This window comes from Corvus cornix, chromosome 3 (genome assembly GCF_000738735.6).
Source record: "Corvus cornix cornix isolate S_Up_H32 chromosome 3, ASM73873v5, whole genome shotgun sequence".
Lineage (NCBI taxonomy): Eukaryota > Metazoa > Chordata > Aves > Passeriformes > Corvidae > Corvus > Corvus cornix.
In genome coordinates, this window is record NC_047056.1 from 31,308,926 (window position 1) to 31,325,697 (window position 16,772).

A 16,772-nucleotide genomic window follows, 5' to 3' on the forward strand; every position below is an offset into this window, starting at 1 on the left:
GACCCTAAACCTTGCTGACACAGAAAAGCCAACCCACCATACGTTAGTGTAACGGAGGCACGTTTGCAGTGGACGAGCTGACCGTTGTCTGGATTACAGCACTGAGATGAGAGAGGCCACTGTAGTATAAACATCTGTCAAGAGCAGATGAGGTCTGCAGCAGAGACATTCCCCACAGGTTTATATGATTTTCAAGGACCTGAGGCCAATGATCTGTTTTCCGCTTCTCAGTGATTTCACAGAAGAGCAACGTCAGTGATCTCATGACCCATTAATAAATAATTCCTCCAAACTCCTTGGCTGAATCGCCCTTGTGTAATGTGCAGGATGAAACCAAGGGGAATAGCTTCCTCCAAGATTTCATATTGCAGCTCAAGAGTATTTGATAAGGCCATCCTGCAGAGATTACAAAATCCCTGTGCTTGGAAGGGAGGAGAAGGGGGTCACAGTAGATAATACAAATTAGATCTTGGAAAGTACCTTCTCTGGATGTCCTGCTTAGCCAAGATGAAACTTCCCCAGCAGTTGGTTCAGTTCTGCTGGATGAGGAGATACACATCCATTCAACCCTTAGAAGCTATAACTGGCCCTCCAGACATTCCCGGCTCTCACTGGAAACCAAGTAGATTGTGTCTACACTATTGATTTCTACCAGCCAGCACAGCTTTGCTGCTTGAGGGCATGAAGCAGGGAAACAGCCGCACCAGCCAAACATCTCATAACATCTCATTTTTGTATCTGGCAAATTTGTTCCAGGGGCTGAGCTTGGAGGAGTACCACAGCTTCCTCCACTCCCTGTCTGACTGTGGTGCTCAGGAGACTGAGTCATCCATTTTTCATGTGGAGCTCCCCATCGTTCCAAGGGAAAGGTCGTGCTTCCGGCATCCCTTGGCATGTGGGTTTCCATTCATTTGTGGATGTCCAGGCAACATGCCATCCCCACAACAAAATGGCTGCTGCTTAGTTCCTCTACTATGAGTTCATCCCTTAGGATTTTGCTAAATTTCTCCAAGTCTTTTGGATAGTCTGAGTAGAGAGCACGCAGCGTCTGGAGGTTTTGCACTGTATTCGAGTCAGAAAGGCTGCCTGTCCTTTTCCCTTGATTCCTGCAAGTCCTGCACAAGGCAGGACTGAATCAGACCTTTTGCTGCTCCATATTTTCAGGCAGCAGAGGTGTATCTGTTCCTATGACTTGTCAATGGGCTCTGTTAGCAGGAGTAAAACATTAGAGAGCACAATATCCCCTCTTGCCTCCCGGTCCGGAGAATATTAGATCAAAAAATATCCCAAGGCAGACCAGCCAAATCAGGGCCTTCTTATTGGGAGAAGTCAACCAAATCAGACTGGGTGGTCATAAAGTGGTCCACTTGCCCTGGGGAGAACATAACACATCACTTCATGGTGGGATCTGCTGATGTTCTCCTTGGTGTGGACAAAACTCCCCTGTTTCGCAGAAGGTGGTAAACAAGCCCTGGACCTCATCCCTTGGCTCCAGGGCATACAGTTGCAAAGCTCCTCTGATCAGTGTGGGAGGAAGGCCTCCACCCTCCTTATGGCTGCCCAGTAATGATCCCCAGCTGCAAGCCTCTCCCTTCCAGGCCTGGAAACCCAGGCTGGCCTCAAGGGTGTGGCACAGGCTGTTTAACCCATTCCCTGGGCAGATGGATGGACGAATGGACAGATGGATGGATGGACACTGCTGATGCACTGGGAGCCTCTGTCTGCTGGACTGGCTGGTTGGGTTGCCAGAAAGGTGCTGAAAGGCTGGGGGTGCAGGGTTCATGTGCCAGGGGGAACAACAACAGTTTTGCTTGCTCCCTGCTTGAATACGCCCCAGGGAGCAACATCTTCCCTGGGCTGACGGCTCTGCAGGCACTGAAGCATGACTGGGAAGTGTGCTTCTTGGCAGCAGGATGGGTTCTCCCCAACACCTTCTTCAGAGGGCTGTTCCCAGTGGCTCCTGCCAGCACCATGGGGCTGGGGATGTCCATCTAGCAGACAAGCAGGTCTGTGGGTTACTGCAGGGTGCCCTCTTCTTCCACAGCCTGGCATCCTGGCAGCACCTGGGACTTTGGCTCCATTTTTTAAGCAGCTTTTGTCCCTTGGAGAAGGTCGGCAGCAAGGAACCATCTCTGGCTGGCTCTTCTGTGCAGGCACTGGCGAGTGGCCAGCTGCTGGTGTGATGCCTACGTAGCACCGGACCATGGAGATGGGACACGGGATTCCTGAGGTGATGGGACTGAAGCACAAGAGTGGAGCGGCGCTGGATGGTGAGAGGCTTTCTCTGCTCACACAGCTAATGGACTAATTAGCAAGGAGCTCGAAACTTGGCTGTGTTTGTTGTCAAATGCAGGCCCCTTTCCAAGTGGTGTTAACAGCCTTCCCTTTTCAGTCTGCGTACATTGTACAGCCAGGGCTTTTCTGCTGCTTTACAGAGGATTCTTCATTTAGTAATGGATATAGGCTGAATAGCTGTTGCAGCTATAGGTGACACCAGGGTCAGGAACGAGGGATGGCAGGAAGGGGGCAGAGTCCTGGGGCTGGGAGAACGGTGGGAGGCTGGGAGAGGGGATGGAGGGGACACTGACCCAGCCGTGCGTAACGCGCAGCTGGGCTGGGGGCAGCGTGGAGCTGTAGGGACACTGCAGGCTGCCAGGGTGGATCGAGGTACTTAGCCAGCTGAACTTCCCAGGGACCTGTGATGGAAGGGCGGGGTGTCTGTAGGTGAGAGAAGAGCACATGGGCAAAGGTGTGCTTCCAAGCGAAAGGTATTGCTCCTCGTATGGCTTCTCGTTCCATTTGCCCACTTCTAATTAGGATGCATTTAAATTGTTTAAACGATTCCTTTGATAAACACTCCGCTTTCACACAAGAGACAAAAAGTTCACAGAGGCGAAAGGCTGCCGGCACTGGCAGGACGCCGGCAGCATGCGGGCGAGGGGCGGGCGAGCTTCCCCGCCACCCGGCTGCCAATGCAAATCTCCCAGCGCAGCTGAGCCGAGACCAGGGGAAACCGGGAGGGTTTCCGCCAGGTTCCCACAAGCACGGGAGCCGAGGCTGTGCCTGCGATCACGTCTGCCCGCAGGCAGCGGCCTTTGTGGGCGCCCAGCTAATGGTTATTCACTGCCGGCCGGAGCAGGGACTCTTGCCACCCTTCCATCCGGACACCTGGCATTTCAGTTCACTCTAGCGTCCCAAATGATGTGCTTCTGACTCTCCAAATTCAGCTCCTCCTTAGGAGTATTGTCCCTTGGTTCTCCCTGGTGTGCCTGAGACCGAAGTGACTGGGGGCTCCTGGGGCTGCCCTGTCCCCCCAGGCCAGTGCTTTTTGCAGGGAAGGCGAGGGAGGGAGATGAGGGCTTTGCAGGGGCTTGTCTGCAACCTCAGCTGGAGGCAGGGTAGATGCCTGCAGCCCTGGCTATCTGTCAATGCTCCACAGTGCCTGGAACAGGGTTTCACATCCTCACCACACACTCAAATACTGCCCCAGCCAAAGCTATCTGAGCACCTGCCAGCTGCATACAAATATTATCTGGGTGTCTCGGCAAATATTAGGCACAGGGCCTGGAGGGTGCCCAGCCTCCCCCTGAGCTCCATGAAGACTGCTTGCCCGCAGCAGGCCTGGCTTTCCCACAGACATTTACACTGACATGGCACCGCTGCTGCTGTTTTCTTTGGATTGAGGCCAACTGCTTATGGAAAAGCAGCTGAAGCAGCACGGACAGCAGGTAGCGCAGAGCTGGGCTGGGGGGAGTGCTCTGCCAATGCAATGGCTCACTTCCCTGGCATGGCATGGTGTAAGTTGCCCAAAACCTCAGGTGTAGGATGGTGGTTTGGCAGAGTCATGACTTCGTGACAAAAGCCATGACTGAGAGTTTGACATATCCACACTCATTCACGTGATGCTTGGAGCCAGAAAAGGCTTCTAAAAACATGTCTCCTCCTGCTGCCAGAGATCAGGAGAAATTAACTGCCTTTAATAGAAGCTAGGGGACCTAATATCAAACCAGGTATTTGAGCCCTCTTACACCCTTGCCACTTACTGCCAGGCTTTTGTCCCTGTAAAATCTCTTGGGAGATCATGCAATGAGCACTCCATGCCAACCCAAATTTAGCCAGCCCATGGCTGCCTGGGAGCTGGTGACAGTGTGTGGTGTGTGACTTGCCATCATGCTGGCTGTGCTCAGCTTCCCCAGCTGAGCCACTGACCCAGCTGCAACGTGGCCAGAGACACTTCTGAGATGGCTGTGCAGACTGCTGGGGTGCTGAGCACTGGCACTGAAAAGCTCAGGATCTCTATTTGGGCCTCAGGGCCAAAGTTTTCCATGAGCATCAGCTTCTAGCCTGGAAAATACGTTTGGCAACAGGGTCAGGTTTCCAGCTGAGAAGAATGAATGATCTCACCACCAACTAGACTATTTCCAGAGTGACATTTCCCTAATGGAGTGCTCCAGTGCTAGGCTCCTCTGAAGCAGCGCTGGTGGCACATGGCAGGGCCAGGCTGTTTCCCCATGTGCTATCTCAGCTTCATAATTTCCTTTGCTTATCCCCCGTGTGTTAGGGATTTCAGTGCAGAGACCTGGCTGTATTTGCATTTCCAGCTTCTTTCTGTGTTTGCCTCGCTGGGTCTGGATATCTCCACCAGGCTTCTGAATGCTGGTAATTCCCACCCTTTCATCTCCCTTCTAAGATCTGTTTTAAATTCACACATCTGTTAATTTGGGATCCCGGCCTAGGGGTTGGGCAACCATGGATGGAGGCAGTCTTTGTTCCTGTTAGTTCTCAGTTTAAACAACCCCTGAAATTGCCTTTGAACAACCTCTTCCCCTCTGGTCCTTTCAGTTTATCCCTTAACTTGCCTTCTCCTTTCTGCCCCTTCCCTTTTCTGACCACACCGCTTCTTACGCTTTTCATACCTGCTTTCTACTCATCCCAGCTTCCCAGCTGCTACTTCTTGGCCCTCTTCTTCCTCTTTCCCAGTGACCTGCTTGTTTTCCTAGTGGCAGAGAGGCTGCCATGTCACCCCAGCACTGTGCTCAGTGGTCTGAAAGGAAGTCCAACACGCTTTTGTTGGACTTTGCTGTGCCTTGGCCAACAGGCCAAGATGCCTTTCCACTAGAAGTACAGAACTGAACAGCCCACAGATTTGGAGAGCGCTCCAGAGCTGGTTTGGACCCAGGAGCTTAGCCTTTGTTTGCATGTCTACCCATCTTAGCTGCTCTGCTCAGGCTACCTGGATCAAAGGCTCGCTCTTCCTCACTGAACACTGCAAAGGCAGCTTGCAGGATGCAGTGAATGAAGGCTGTGCTTAGATCTGCCTCGTTTGCCGCCACTGAAGGGAATGTGGTGGCAGCCCATTGCCAATCTAGCTTTTTCCAGTTTTATAGACACATAATTACTCATCTGCTTCAAGAAACCTTGCTGTGACTAGAAGGATGAGTTATAAATCTGCTGTGTACATGATGTGTTAGGTGGCAGTCAGGCATGCTTCAGGGCAGGGGTGAGGGGCAGGGGCAGAGCCAGGGCCTCGGGGCTGGGCTAGCGAGCCACAGTGATGACATGAAGTTGAAAAGTGCTGCCTTCACGCAGAAGTTGTTACTTGTCAGGCCTGCTTATACACTTAACACTCTTAAATGCTTTCGCCCTCTGATAGCCAGAGGCTGGATAGTGGCCTTCTACAGTGAGTAACTGAGAAATTAATAAAATATTTACAAGCACGATTGAAGCTGGTGTTCCTGCCTCCCCATGACATTTGCCTCTCCCTGCCCACAGTCTTCTTTGTGTTTCCCCTGCAAAGAGCCGGGGCTCTGCAGCGATGCCCACTGGCCTGGTCTGCAAGTGACACCCAGCAAGGGAGGTAACTTGCTGCCCAGGAGCATCTCAGTACTCTGGAAAGGCACCAGCCACCCCCAAACCCATGTGCTACGGCTTCCCCATTGGGCTTGTCTGCTGCAGGATGAATATCTTTCTCAGAGGATCTCAGTTGCTGAAACCCCTCCCCTCTGAGGAGCAGTTGTTTGGGTTGGATATCCCAAAAGTGTGCAAAAGCAGATGCGAATGGCAGAGAAACACTGCTGACAGGCACTGGTCGCAGAGTCGTGGCCCGCAGGAGCTGCTGTGGGCTCTATCCCTGCATAGCTACACTGTTGCCACCTGCCTGGAGAGCAGAAGTGCTACGTGCTCTCTGGGATGTAGGGACACCTTGGTTGTGGTGTGGGTATATTCTTAGTTGTGCCAAGGGTGGGTTTGAGGTCACTACGTGCCTATTGTCCGGTGTGTGATATTCCAGGGACTTTCCTACCCCAGCGGTGTCACCCACGTGTGCGTAACTGTTACTGACAGTTGCTGACTCATGAGTGAGCACACCAACCGTCTCCAAAATATCTGGAAACCTCATTCATTCCCAGGAGATGAGGAGAAGGAGACTAAGACTTAACTCCCAGTTGGCCTGTGACATAATGCCCAGAGGTGCACATGAAGAAACCATGTCTTCTGAAATGCTCCACTGTGTCAGTCCCTTCCCTTCCCTTCCCTTCCCTTCCCTTCCCTTCCCTTCCCTTCCCTTCCCTTCCCTTCCCTTCCCTTCCCTTCCCTATGAATACAGGGGAAATTGTGTCTGAGTGTGGAATATGAATGTTGGGTGATTTGGGGAAGCATTTTTGAGTGGGGGGTACAGGTGAGACTTCCTTTTGCTCCTGAATTGGTGGGTGAGAACTGGGAGCAGGGCAGGATGCTCACAAACAGGGCTCCAGGAGGTGGCCAGGATACAGGGGGTTGAGTGGAGGGAGGGAGCTTTGGTGCTCTGTGGGAGCTGTGCCGGGCTGGGAACCGCTCTGAAACTGCTGACACAAGCAGAAGCGAGCAGCAGCAGCATCGTGATCCCCGGCACGGCATCGCACACGGGCCAGCGGGAGGAGGCGCGTGGCCTTGGGACAGTGGAGGTCACTATTTCTCCCTCTTAGGTCAAAACTGGAAAGACGGCTGGTGAGACAGAGCCGAACCCCCGCCTGCTTGGAAACTCCTGCGCACTTGGGTGGCAGCGGCCGGGGATGTGCGCGGGGGCAGGCGCAGCCCGGGGACAAGCAGCCTGTCCTGTCCCACCAACTCCCTGCTGCCGGCCACTGGCGGGGGCCGGTGCAGGGAGCCCCGCGCCCCAGCCCAGGGCAGGGCGGCTGCCAGCCCGGGCGCTCGGCACCGCCGCGCGTGTGCCCGGCCCCGCTCGCAGCCGCTCGCACGTTGCTGACCGCACGTACATGCCCGCAGCCCAGAAGGCCCTGGCAGAGGCCGCGTGTCCCGGGCTGCCAGCCGCCCCTGCCGTGCTCCTTGTCTGCCTGCCAGCCAGTGCCCCATCGGCTTCTTCCCTCCCTCGCTCTGGCTTTCTTTTTTGCTGCTTTTTTTCCCACTCGGCCTGTTGCATAAGGACAGTCGGAGGGCACAGAAAGAGGGGATGCCAGCAGTGAACGGGAGGCATTAGGGGGTGGGAGAAGGGCCGGGGGCATCGTTGCTTGGTCTGTTTGGAAAGAGATGGGTGCTCATGCCACCACTACAATCGCTTCCAGAGAGGTCACTTCCTTCCCTCCTTCTGCTCTTTGTTTCACGCCACAAAGAAGGAGCGGACAGTCTCCGTGCCAGGCAGGGAGCATGTCCCCCATGGGGGGGCAGCGTGCTCCAAGCAGCTGCTGTGCCTAGGATTGTGTCTTTGTCCTGGCTCCCACTGCCCAAAGCAGAAAGGTTCTGCTGCCAGGTGGGGCTGGGACCCCTGGGCCTTTGCCAGCATGGACTAAGTCATTGCTTCCCCCCCTTCCCTGTGTCACGTCAGGGACTTGCTGTGACACATACAGCTGGGTGGCCTGGCCCAGATTTTGGGGTAGGTGGCTGACCCATCAGGACGTTGTACAAAATACTGTGGTGGCTGGTGATGAGGAGCTCTGTGACAGAAGCACCGCCAGATGAAAGGGCCTATATGCAGGGCCTATATGTTGTCAACTCAAATGATGGATGGAGGATTAAAAGGGAGACACCAGGACCCTTCTGCACATTAGTAGTGTGCAAGGGTTGCTTTCATTCGTGTTTGTTAGTGTTCCCTGTGATGTCCAGGATGATGTCCCTCTCCCCACTGTTCCTTCAAATCCCTGTCTCTTTTTCACCTTGCACCAAGTTCTTTTTCCCCAGCCTTTCCAGTCTGAGTTCTTTGCACTGATATCAGGGAAATCTACCCCTGTACTGTTGTGACCCCAGAAAGGCAAAGGTATTATGGCAGACTCTTGGCCACAGTTCTGTGCAAAGCCCTCTGATGCATTTTTCTCTTTCTCTTTTTTGTAGGTGACCCAGGGCAGAAGGCAACCAGGTGGATTCTGACTCAAGGTTTGAGGGGGATCTATGAGTTTCGCTTTCATTAACCTGTGAATCCTGCTTACAGCAACAGCACATTTGATACTCTTTCTTTCATTTTTGCCTTCCATTTGTTTCCTTTCCAGAATCTCCGTCCAGTTGAATTCTCTGTCTGGGAACAGTGAACTCATCCCTCATCCAGGCAGGCTCAGGTTCTCATGGTCACTGCCCTAGACTTCCCAATCACCCTACTGTTCATAGTGAGTCTCCTGCTGTTACTAAGAGAAAAGGTCAGGGGTATGATTTTTGCTCTGCCCTCTCTCATGGTGAATGTGTCTTTCTGACTGTAGCACATGGCATTACCTTCACTCACCACGGGAATGTCTGCTCACATCCAACATGCCCACAGATGTCAGGGGGCAGCTTGCCTCAGTGAGACCTCATGCCAGCAATACACGTTGTGCCAGCAGCCTCCGTGCACCAACGGGACTCACTCCATGAGCGTGTGCTCCCCGTGAAGCTTGCCCTGGCCATGCTTACAGTGCTGGCCACCACCGCCAGCCACATGCTGCTGTCACCTCCCCTGGTGCGTGTCTGCAGGATCTGCTTAGTGACCTTGCCCATTTTATTCCTGACTTTCTTAGAAATCAGAATGCCTGTTTTCTCAGACACACTGCCTTGTGCTGGCATAGCGGTCTTACACACACTGCAGCACTTGTGGGTGCTGTTGGATATAGCTCTGTGTCCTCAGCATGGAGATGCCTCTCCCTTCCCTCATCCATGTTTCTCCTTTGGCATTTGTCCCTTGATTCTTTACCCCGAGGATTTTCGCCCTGAGCTCTTTGCTGGCAGCAATTCCAGTCCCCTCTGACTATCTTGCCCATGGAGATGGTGACCAGTGAGGCCACATGGCTGACTGGGTGGTGGATGTCACAAATCACAAACGGATCCACCTCATTTTCTCCTAAGCCTGAGCCAGTCTCTCATTTCAGAGAAGTCTGTCCATTAACTCTCAGGGCTGGAGAGTACAATTATGTGTGCTTGTATAGCTTGGAGCTTTCTAAGCAGCCCAAGTAAGTGGTTTTCACCTTTTCATCCAGTCACTTCCTGTAAGAAAAGACACATCCGTTCTCTTTGAGTACAGATCTCACAAATGAGTACAAACCTCACACATGCCAGCGCTGGCTTTCTTCTGCTCTCATTCCTGGAGGAGAATCTCCTGGCCTGCACGTACCTTTGGCTCTCCAAAATCATATCTGAATGAAGAAAATCTTCCTTCAGCAGAAAGTTTGTGCTTTGCTAACAAAAGGAAATCCCTGAATTTGTTGATGTTCTTGGGAAACTTCTCCAAGTCCTTTTCTCTGGTACTGCAGGGGCAGTGTGGACAGTGCTGACTTCTTTATGTGAGCCCAGCGTGTCTCAAGCCATGCTTGAGGCTGCGGGTCGGTAATGAGGCCAGTCATTTGTTTGGGCTCCTGTGGATAATTCTGTCAAGGCCAAGCACTCTGCCAGTGAGCTTCTTTTAAGGACTGATTTTCTTTTACACAGTCAGGACTCAGACAGCCTATTATTAACCTCAGAGCCTGATGGCTTGCTTTGCATTCCCATTCCAGTCTGTGCTTTCACTGATTCCAACACACAGCTACTGCACTTCTACACACCCCTGTTCCCTCCCTGCACTTGCTTTGAGCCCTGCCTCACCAGATCACCTTTGCCAATGTTGCATCTCAGTGAAACTTGTCATGTCCTTCAGCCATCCACAGAGAAGAAGCTCTGTGAGGACAGTGTTGTTTTCAGTCATCCTGTCCTAATTACTTGTCCCAGCAATCCCATGGAGTAGAGAAACATGGCCTTGCTCTTCTAGATGGGCAAAGAGACATGGCAGCAGCAAGTGGAAAGTCAATAGCAGGAACAAAACCTGAATGCAAAGCCCCAGGGTGCCAGGCTTAGGTCAGGACAAATGCCACCAATCCTGAAGGAGAACAGCAGGCACAAGTGTGTATTTTGCCCATACCCAAGCAGCTGTGTCACCACTGACAGCAGGAAAGGATGAGAGGGGCTTTGCTAATAAGGACTCATAATGAGGCTGTGCCTGAGCTCAGACCTCCTGCTTAAAAAGTCCCTCGACATGTGAGGAAGCAAGCAGCAGTGACCATAGCAGGGCAAACCTCAGAGACCATGGGAGGTCTGAGGGTGCCAGGCAAAAGAAGGGACAAGCCTGTGCCAGCACATCTCAGTGGAGAGGTGAAGCAGGCATCCAAAAATAGCCCACCCTGCTGCCAAGAGCAGTGAGCCTTTGATAAACAGTTTAAAAATAACCTCAGTGGGAAAGACATTGCAGCTCCCTCCGAACTGCAGATCAGAACTGAATTTGTGTCCCGTTTGCGTTTCCATGTCCCTGCCAGCTTGCTGTGGAGCATGTTGCTCATGTGATACCTGCTGCCTGCAGATACTGGCCCTGACTGGGATGTGGGCAGCCATGAGGGACTGGGAAGATGCTCAGCTGCATTTTGCTGCTGCAGCAAGAGTTTGTCCTGGCTGGGAGCAGGAGCAGGGACACAGTCTGATGGGAACATGTCTGGTCAGAGCTACAAGGTGCTTTTTGTGTTGCGGCTTCCCACCCTCCTGTTGACATGAGGGAATGGCTTTTGTGGGTGTCAGGCAGAGAGGGGAAAGTGCAGGGATGTCTGCCACAGAAAACTGGAGCCAGATGAGCCAAGGGCCAGTGTGTCCTGGAGAACCCTTCCTAGGGAAGGGGGGTTTCGGGGACCCTCTGCTTTGTGTGCTCTCACTCTGCACTGAGATGTGGAGTAGGGACAGAAAGGAGCCCTCCCTATCACCTCTCCACATCCCCAGGGTAACAGTGCTGGCCATGGCCGGGATGCAGCCCCATTCCCACCTGGCTGCCCCAGGACAGCACCACCTCTCTGTAGGGCAATTGGGATTTTGTGGGCTGAATTGGATTTTTGTGGTCTGCTGGTTCTTCAGTGGGGGACCTCAAAGCTCTGGTCACCTGCACAGGAAGGCCTGGCACAGAGCAGAGCAGCAGGGCTAACTGCACCAGCACATGCTCCTGGGCACTGTGGCTGCAGTGCTGTACGAAGCGACAATGCTTATGTCCCCCTTAGCCCAAGGCCACCACATACCCCCTCCTCTGGATGTGGGACACAGACCCTGCCCTGCTGCCCTGCCCCAGCTCCTTGGCAAGGCCCACTCCAGAGCAGGGCCTGGAAAGAAAAAGTTATGTACTGACAGAAAAATCTCATACTTGGAAAGGTTATTGTATTGCTCTGGTGGGTGGGGGAGAGTGTGATGGAGGTGGGGCGAGGCAGGGGCTGACAATCCTTCTCCAAACGTTGTCACTCTTGTGCAGTGATCCTTGGAGAGCCCTTGCCGTTCTGCTGCCAGCAGGCAGGAGCCAATTAAGGGCAATTAGGGTGGAAGTGGAGAAGGCGCCCCTTTAGCTGCCGCCAGAGTGGCCACTGGGAGCGCTGGCAGGGCTCCACACTGTAAGGTTATTAGAGTTCTCCCCCATATTGTCCTTGGAAGAGATGCTTCGGAGCCGTCTGCTCGGAGCAGTGAGATGAAAGGGAGACACCCTTTGATGTGTTCGCCCGTTCACACAGTGCCTCCGTGGGGAATCAACCCGAGCACTTCTGCAGCACTTTCCACCACTGTTAATCACCCAGGCGGGTTACCCTGCTATCTGAGGTTTCCTAGGCAGAGCACGATCCCCCAGGGCACAGACGTGGCCTCTGCCCCACACGGTGAACGCTTTTCCATGGAATAAGATGCAGCAGGCAAGAGCAGAGAGCTGCAGTGAGGACAGAGGATCTGGGGCAGAGGGCTAGCCCATCTCCACGAGGAGAGGAAGAGAGGCACAGCCAACAAGTAAGTGGCCTGACTGCTGCCACACAGGCCATGGCATGGTCCCAGGGCTCTTCCTGGGTGCCTGCATGCTCCACAGCTGGATACTGGTAATCTCAAAGCCTCCCTCTTATCTGCATGTACTGCCATAGGACATCAAACCATATGGAATGACAGTGGTTGAGCTTCTAACAGCCTTGTTGCTTATTCTGTCTCAACATTTCCAAAATCCCCTTCCTTGGCCATCCCTTCCTCCCCTACAGCTCAGGCAGCTGAGGAACAGCAGAGGCAGGAGATGGGGCAGCTCTGTGATGTGTCATGAAGGCATCTACTTGGCTTGTGGGAGAGATGGTCCTTCCAGTCCCTGCTTTATGGGCCTGAGTACTCGGTTCCTCTGGGCACCAGTGTCCTGCCAACACAGAGATCCCACCATGGCACAGAGTTTCCTAATATGTTGCTCACTGCCCCTTTATTCCTTTCTGCCTGTCCATTCCGCTTCTTGGACAGTCCCTCTTCCTCCCCAGGGGTCACACCTCCCCATCCTTATTTTTTCACACTTTGCTGCTCCCAGTGTTACTGTGCCCATCCTGCATTGCTCCCTGCATTAGTCTTACTGTCAGAGGACGGCAGCGGGGGTGAGGCTGGAAGAGGAAATAGGTGCAGCTTTTACCACTGGGCATGGGTTGTGGTGGGATGGGAGGAAGGTCCATGGCAACTCACCATTTTCACAGAACCTGTATTTTTCCTGCATCCAGGAGCTGCTGCTAGATGGACTTCGGCTTTGTCGTGACATGGAGGAGAGCAGGAATGCTCTCAATGCCAGGCATCAGTTTTTCTGTTCCAGACTCCAGGCATTATTGGTTTGGGCCCAGTTCCCCAAAGGCCTTTGCCGACTCAGTGGCTCTACGGAGGTGACCCTTTGGGCAGGTGCATTGCTCTCTGCCACCCTCCCTCTCCGGCTGGGTGGCTCCCTGCATCTCCCAGCCAGCCACGCCTGCTGCGCAAAGCTGCCCTCTCCAGCACTACGTACAGGGCGCAGTGGGAACAACAGGCTCTGAGCATGCTGCCTCACAGCCTCCAGAGCAAAGGTGGCCCCAGGGCACTTCCCATGGATTTTCCACCCACAGGTGCCACCACCCTTCCGGAAGGAAGCAGTCAGCCTTGTTTTGAGCAGCTGCCTTGCAAATGCATCCTCTCTAGCACGCAGCTGCCTGACCCAGGACAAAGTAACCTGTGGCCTCAAGGAGTGAAATGCAGCATTGAAAACTGACAGTGCTGCACACAGACAGAGCGAGTGATGCTCTCCACCAGCTCCTGTGACAACCACCTTTTTGCTTTTCAGTCTTTGTCAGGAATAGGAATGATCTCTATAGTTTCTTTTCCTGCCTGGTGCTGCCTTTGCATCTGCTGCAGAGAAGAAATTCGAGGAGATGGATGCAGACCTTGGTCTGCTTTGTGGAAATACTTCTAGTGTTTTCAGGTAAGGTAAAAGTCTTTCATTAACAAATCCTACCTGCTGATCCCAAAGCACCTGAGATCCTCTCAGATTTTTTGCCAGCATTCCTCGTACTTTTGTGTAGCTCCAAACAGGAAACAATGCTCTTGGAAAAGCTTCAAGCAGCTCCAGAACGGGTCCCTGGAAACTTGGTGAGGTAGTTACAATGCAGAGCTCAGAAGTACTCTTTCCACATGTGCTACCTCTTGGAAGCCAAGGAGGGATTCCTAGGGCCAGGAAGAGAGAGTGTATGCCACCATGTGGCAGCAGATTCCCAAGCGTGGAGCTCAGGAGAGCTTCAGGCAGGCCCAGCTCATTGCTCAGGCTGGAGGACGGCCTGGCCCCCACAGGCAGAACTTCAGCAAGGAGTTATGACCTTCTGTGCACTGACAGGGAGGTGCTGTACAGGCGCCCTGTGCCATCTCCAAAGGCCCCAGCCACCCACTCCATGAAGGTAAGATTTATTCTGCAATTGAGCAGCCCTGGAATTTACTATGGAAGACAATATTCATCTGAGAATTGTGTTCCAGCACCAAAGACCCATTATTCACAGTGACAGCCTGCAGAGCTGAAAATAAACAAAGAACAAAGTCAAATCAAGTAGCTTTGGCCAGAAACCACCCTGCCTCAAGGCAGAAGACAACTTCTAAGCAAGAGAGACAACTTCTGAGGAAGAAGCTCTTTTGGAAGCACATTATCCCACTGATGCAAAGCTTCTTGCTTTTCTCTCAGAAGCAACCAAAAACCAGCCTGCCAGAGAACTTTGGGTGAGATGGAGGCTTAATTTGATCCAGGCTGTTCTTATCTTCTACATTTCTACATGTAAAACAAAACAAACAAAAAACCCAACAACAACAACAAAAGTTTCTCATCTTTCTGTCAATGAAGAGAGCTCTAAATATCTGGAGTTAATATAAAAAACCACTGCATTGTTCGTAGTCTGAATTATGCTGCAATGAGGACTCTGAGCTGTCACTCATATCAACAGTCTCTAAACTCAGCAATGGCCACTCGAGCCTTAGGTTCCCTCACTATTGCGTGTTGCCTGAGCGTGTTTTTGTCCCCTAGGCTCTGTGCTGCCCCCCCAGACAGCAAAATGCCTATTTCTGCCTCCTCAACAGTGTTGTGCTGGAACTGCTACACTGTGTTCTATAAATACGGCACTGTCAGCCTAAAACGCATTTGAGTAGAGAGAGGAGTAGCATGGGGACAGCTGCCTAGCTGGGTTACTTGGATATTTCATTCTCTTAAGTGCTACACTGTAGTTTGAAGGTGCAAATGAAGCTATTGACAAGTCTGAGGTCTTTTGCCCTAGAGATCCAGGTAGTCCAAAGAGCGCTGTTCCCAAAAAAACTTGGAGTAAACTTGTCTTGAGCATCTGGATCCATGCAAGCTACTGCTATATGAAGGTTTAGCTGACTTTGGTTGCTGCACCCTGATCACCCCAGGTGTTTTCCAAATTCTCCAATTCTTTGCTTTTCAGAGGAAATGAGTTCTAAGAGGCTAGACTCTGCTGGCAGACCTCCAAGGCCATGTGCTGGTTTGCCCTGGTGGAGATTCCAACCTGTTGTTGCTGTCTGAGAAAACCACATCTGTGTGTCCTTGAGAAGAGCACATAAGGACCAGAGTGTGGACTGGGGAAAAGTGGACCAGATCTACCCCTTCTGCTTCCCTCTGTGCTTGTGCAGAGTAGAGCAAAGCATCAGCTCAGGAGGCAGGGTGAGCCTGTGGAAACCAGATGCAGCACGGAGGAGGAGGAGGAAAGACACGGAGTAGTCAGGATCAGGATGGGAATATGGGACCCCAACTTGCAAAGGTCATCCAGTTGGGCTCATGCTCCAGCTCACACTGGCTGGAGAAACAGGTCTTCATATACAGCAGCAAACACTCAAAATAAATCAAAAAGCATTTAAAAATATTGTCCTGCCTGGCTGCTCCAGACGAGTTTTGTAGTGAATCTGGAGGTGCCTTTTTCCTGGAGTGCTGTGCTCCCATTATGCTGCCCATGAGCTGCATGGGATCAGGGCTTGGCAACATGGGTCACCAGGGACAGTCACCTTAATCAGCTTAAACCACAGCTTGACTAAAGCCTCCAGCTGTGCTGCCCATCCCAAGGGAAGGTCTCTGAAACAGAGAGTGACCGCCCTGAAAATTCCTCCTGTGGTCACTTTTGTAAAGTCCTGCTCAGTGCAGAGAGGGACGGAGAAAGTAGTTAGTGGCATTCTGTCTCTAAAAAGCAGAGTGTTTCAGCTGTGATTCATTTTGTCTGGGGATTTGGCCTGTTCTGCTAGTTTGTGGGAGGCCAATTCAGCAGAATTGGTAACCAGTTGTTTGCTGATGCCGCCTTTGGGATGGAAGGTTGTCACCTTCCACCTGGGCATTGTGGGAGACACTATTGCCCCAGACGTGGGGGATACTATTGCCGACAGACCGGGTCACAACATAATTTCCTTCATAATGTCCTTGGAGATGTGCAGAGACGGGCCTCTTGTGTCTGTGGGGCTAGTCTGGCATATTTTTTCTTTCTTTCTTTGAAAGAGCAATAAACACCTTTGGACCACCCCACGGAGGACTGAGTTGTAGCACGTTGTCCTCAATTTGCCTTCTGCTCCCACTGCCTGTTGTCTTTGCTCCTTTGTGGCATGTGTGAGGATGGATATGTCTGTCCTAAAAAATTGTCTGCAGTCATTCTGCAGTCCCTTTGACATCTGGCAGACCACTTGTGGCCCACAGACCACAGGCCAAGAAACACTGTATGGGGTGATGTCTACTGAGTGGCCTGCCAGAACTCAGGTTCTTTGAAACACATAGCAAGAAGCAGTTTCTGTCCTCGAAAAGACATTGCCTTGGGCAGACAAGCATGGGGGAAGGCAAGGACAGGGACACCCCAACCACCCAGCTAGATTGTCCTCCAGCCCAGGGACCTGACTCTTCAGAGTTACTGTCCGAGCAGCCCAGGTGAAGATTTAGGGGATCCCACTTGCAGCTGTGCTGTGACATGAGATGGGGATGCTGGCAAAGGGCAGGCAGGTAAGGATGCACAGTGTGGGCCTGTGGTGGGAGGGAGCAGAGGGGGAGG

At 52.5% G+C, this 16,772-nt stretch overlaps 1 long non-coding RNA gene across 3 annotated transcripts in view; it reads left to right on the forward strand.

Moving 5' to 3' along the window:
* The window catches only part of LOC120411762, a 43,431-nt gene extending 27,173 nt beyond the window's left edge, over positions 1–16,258 (forward strand). For 2 of the 3 annotated variants that reach the window (XR_005604277.1, XR_005604279.1), the window contains exon 5: positions 8,323–16,258. This is a non-coding gene — a long non-coding RNA (uncharacterized LOC120411762). The remainder of the gene's footprint in view (positions 1–8,322) is intronic. The other variant, XR_005604278.1, reaches the window with a different exon arrangement.
* Positions 16,259–16,772: the final 514 nt, after the last annotated feature.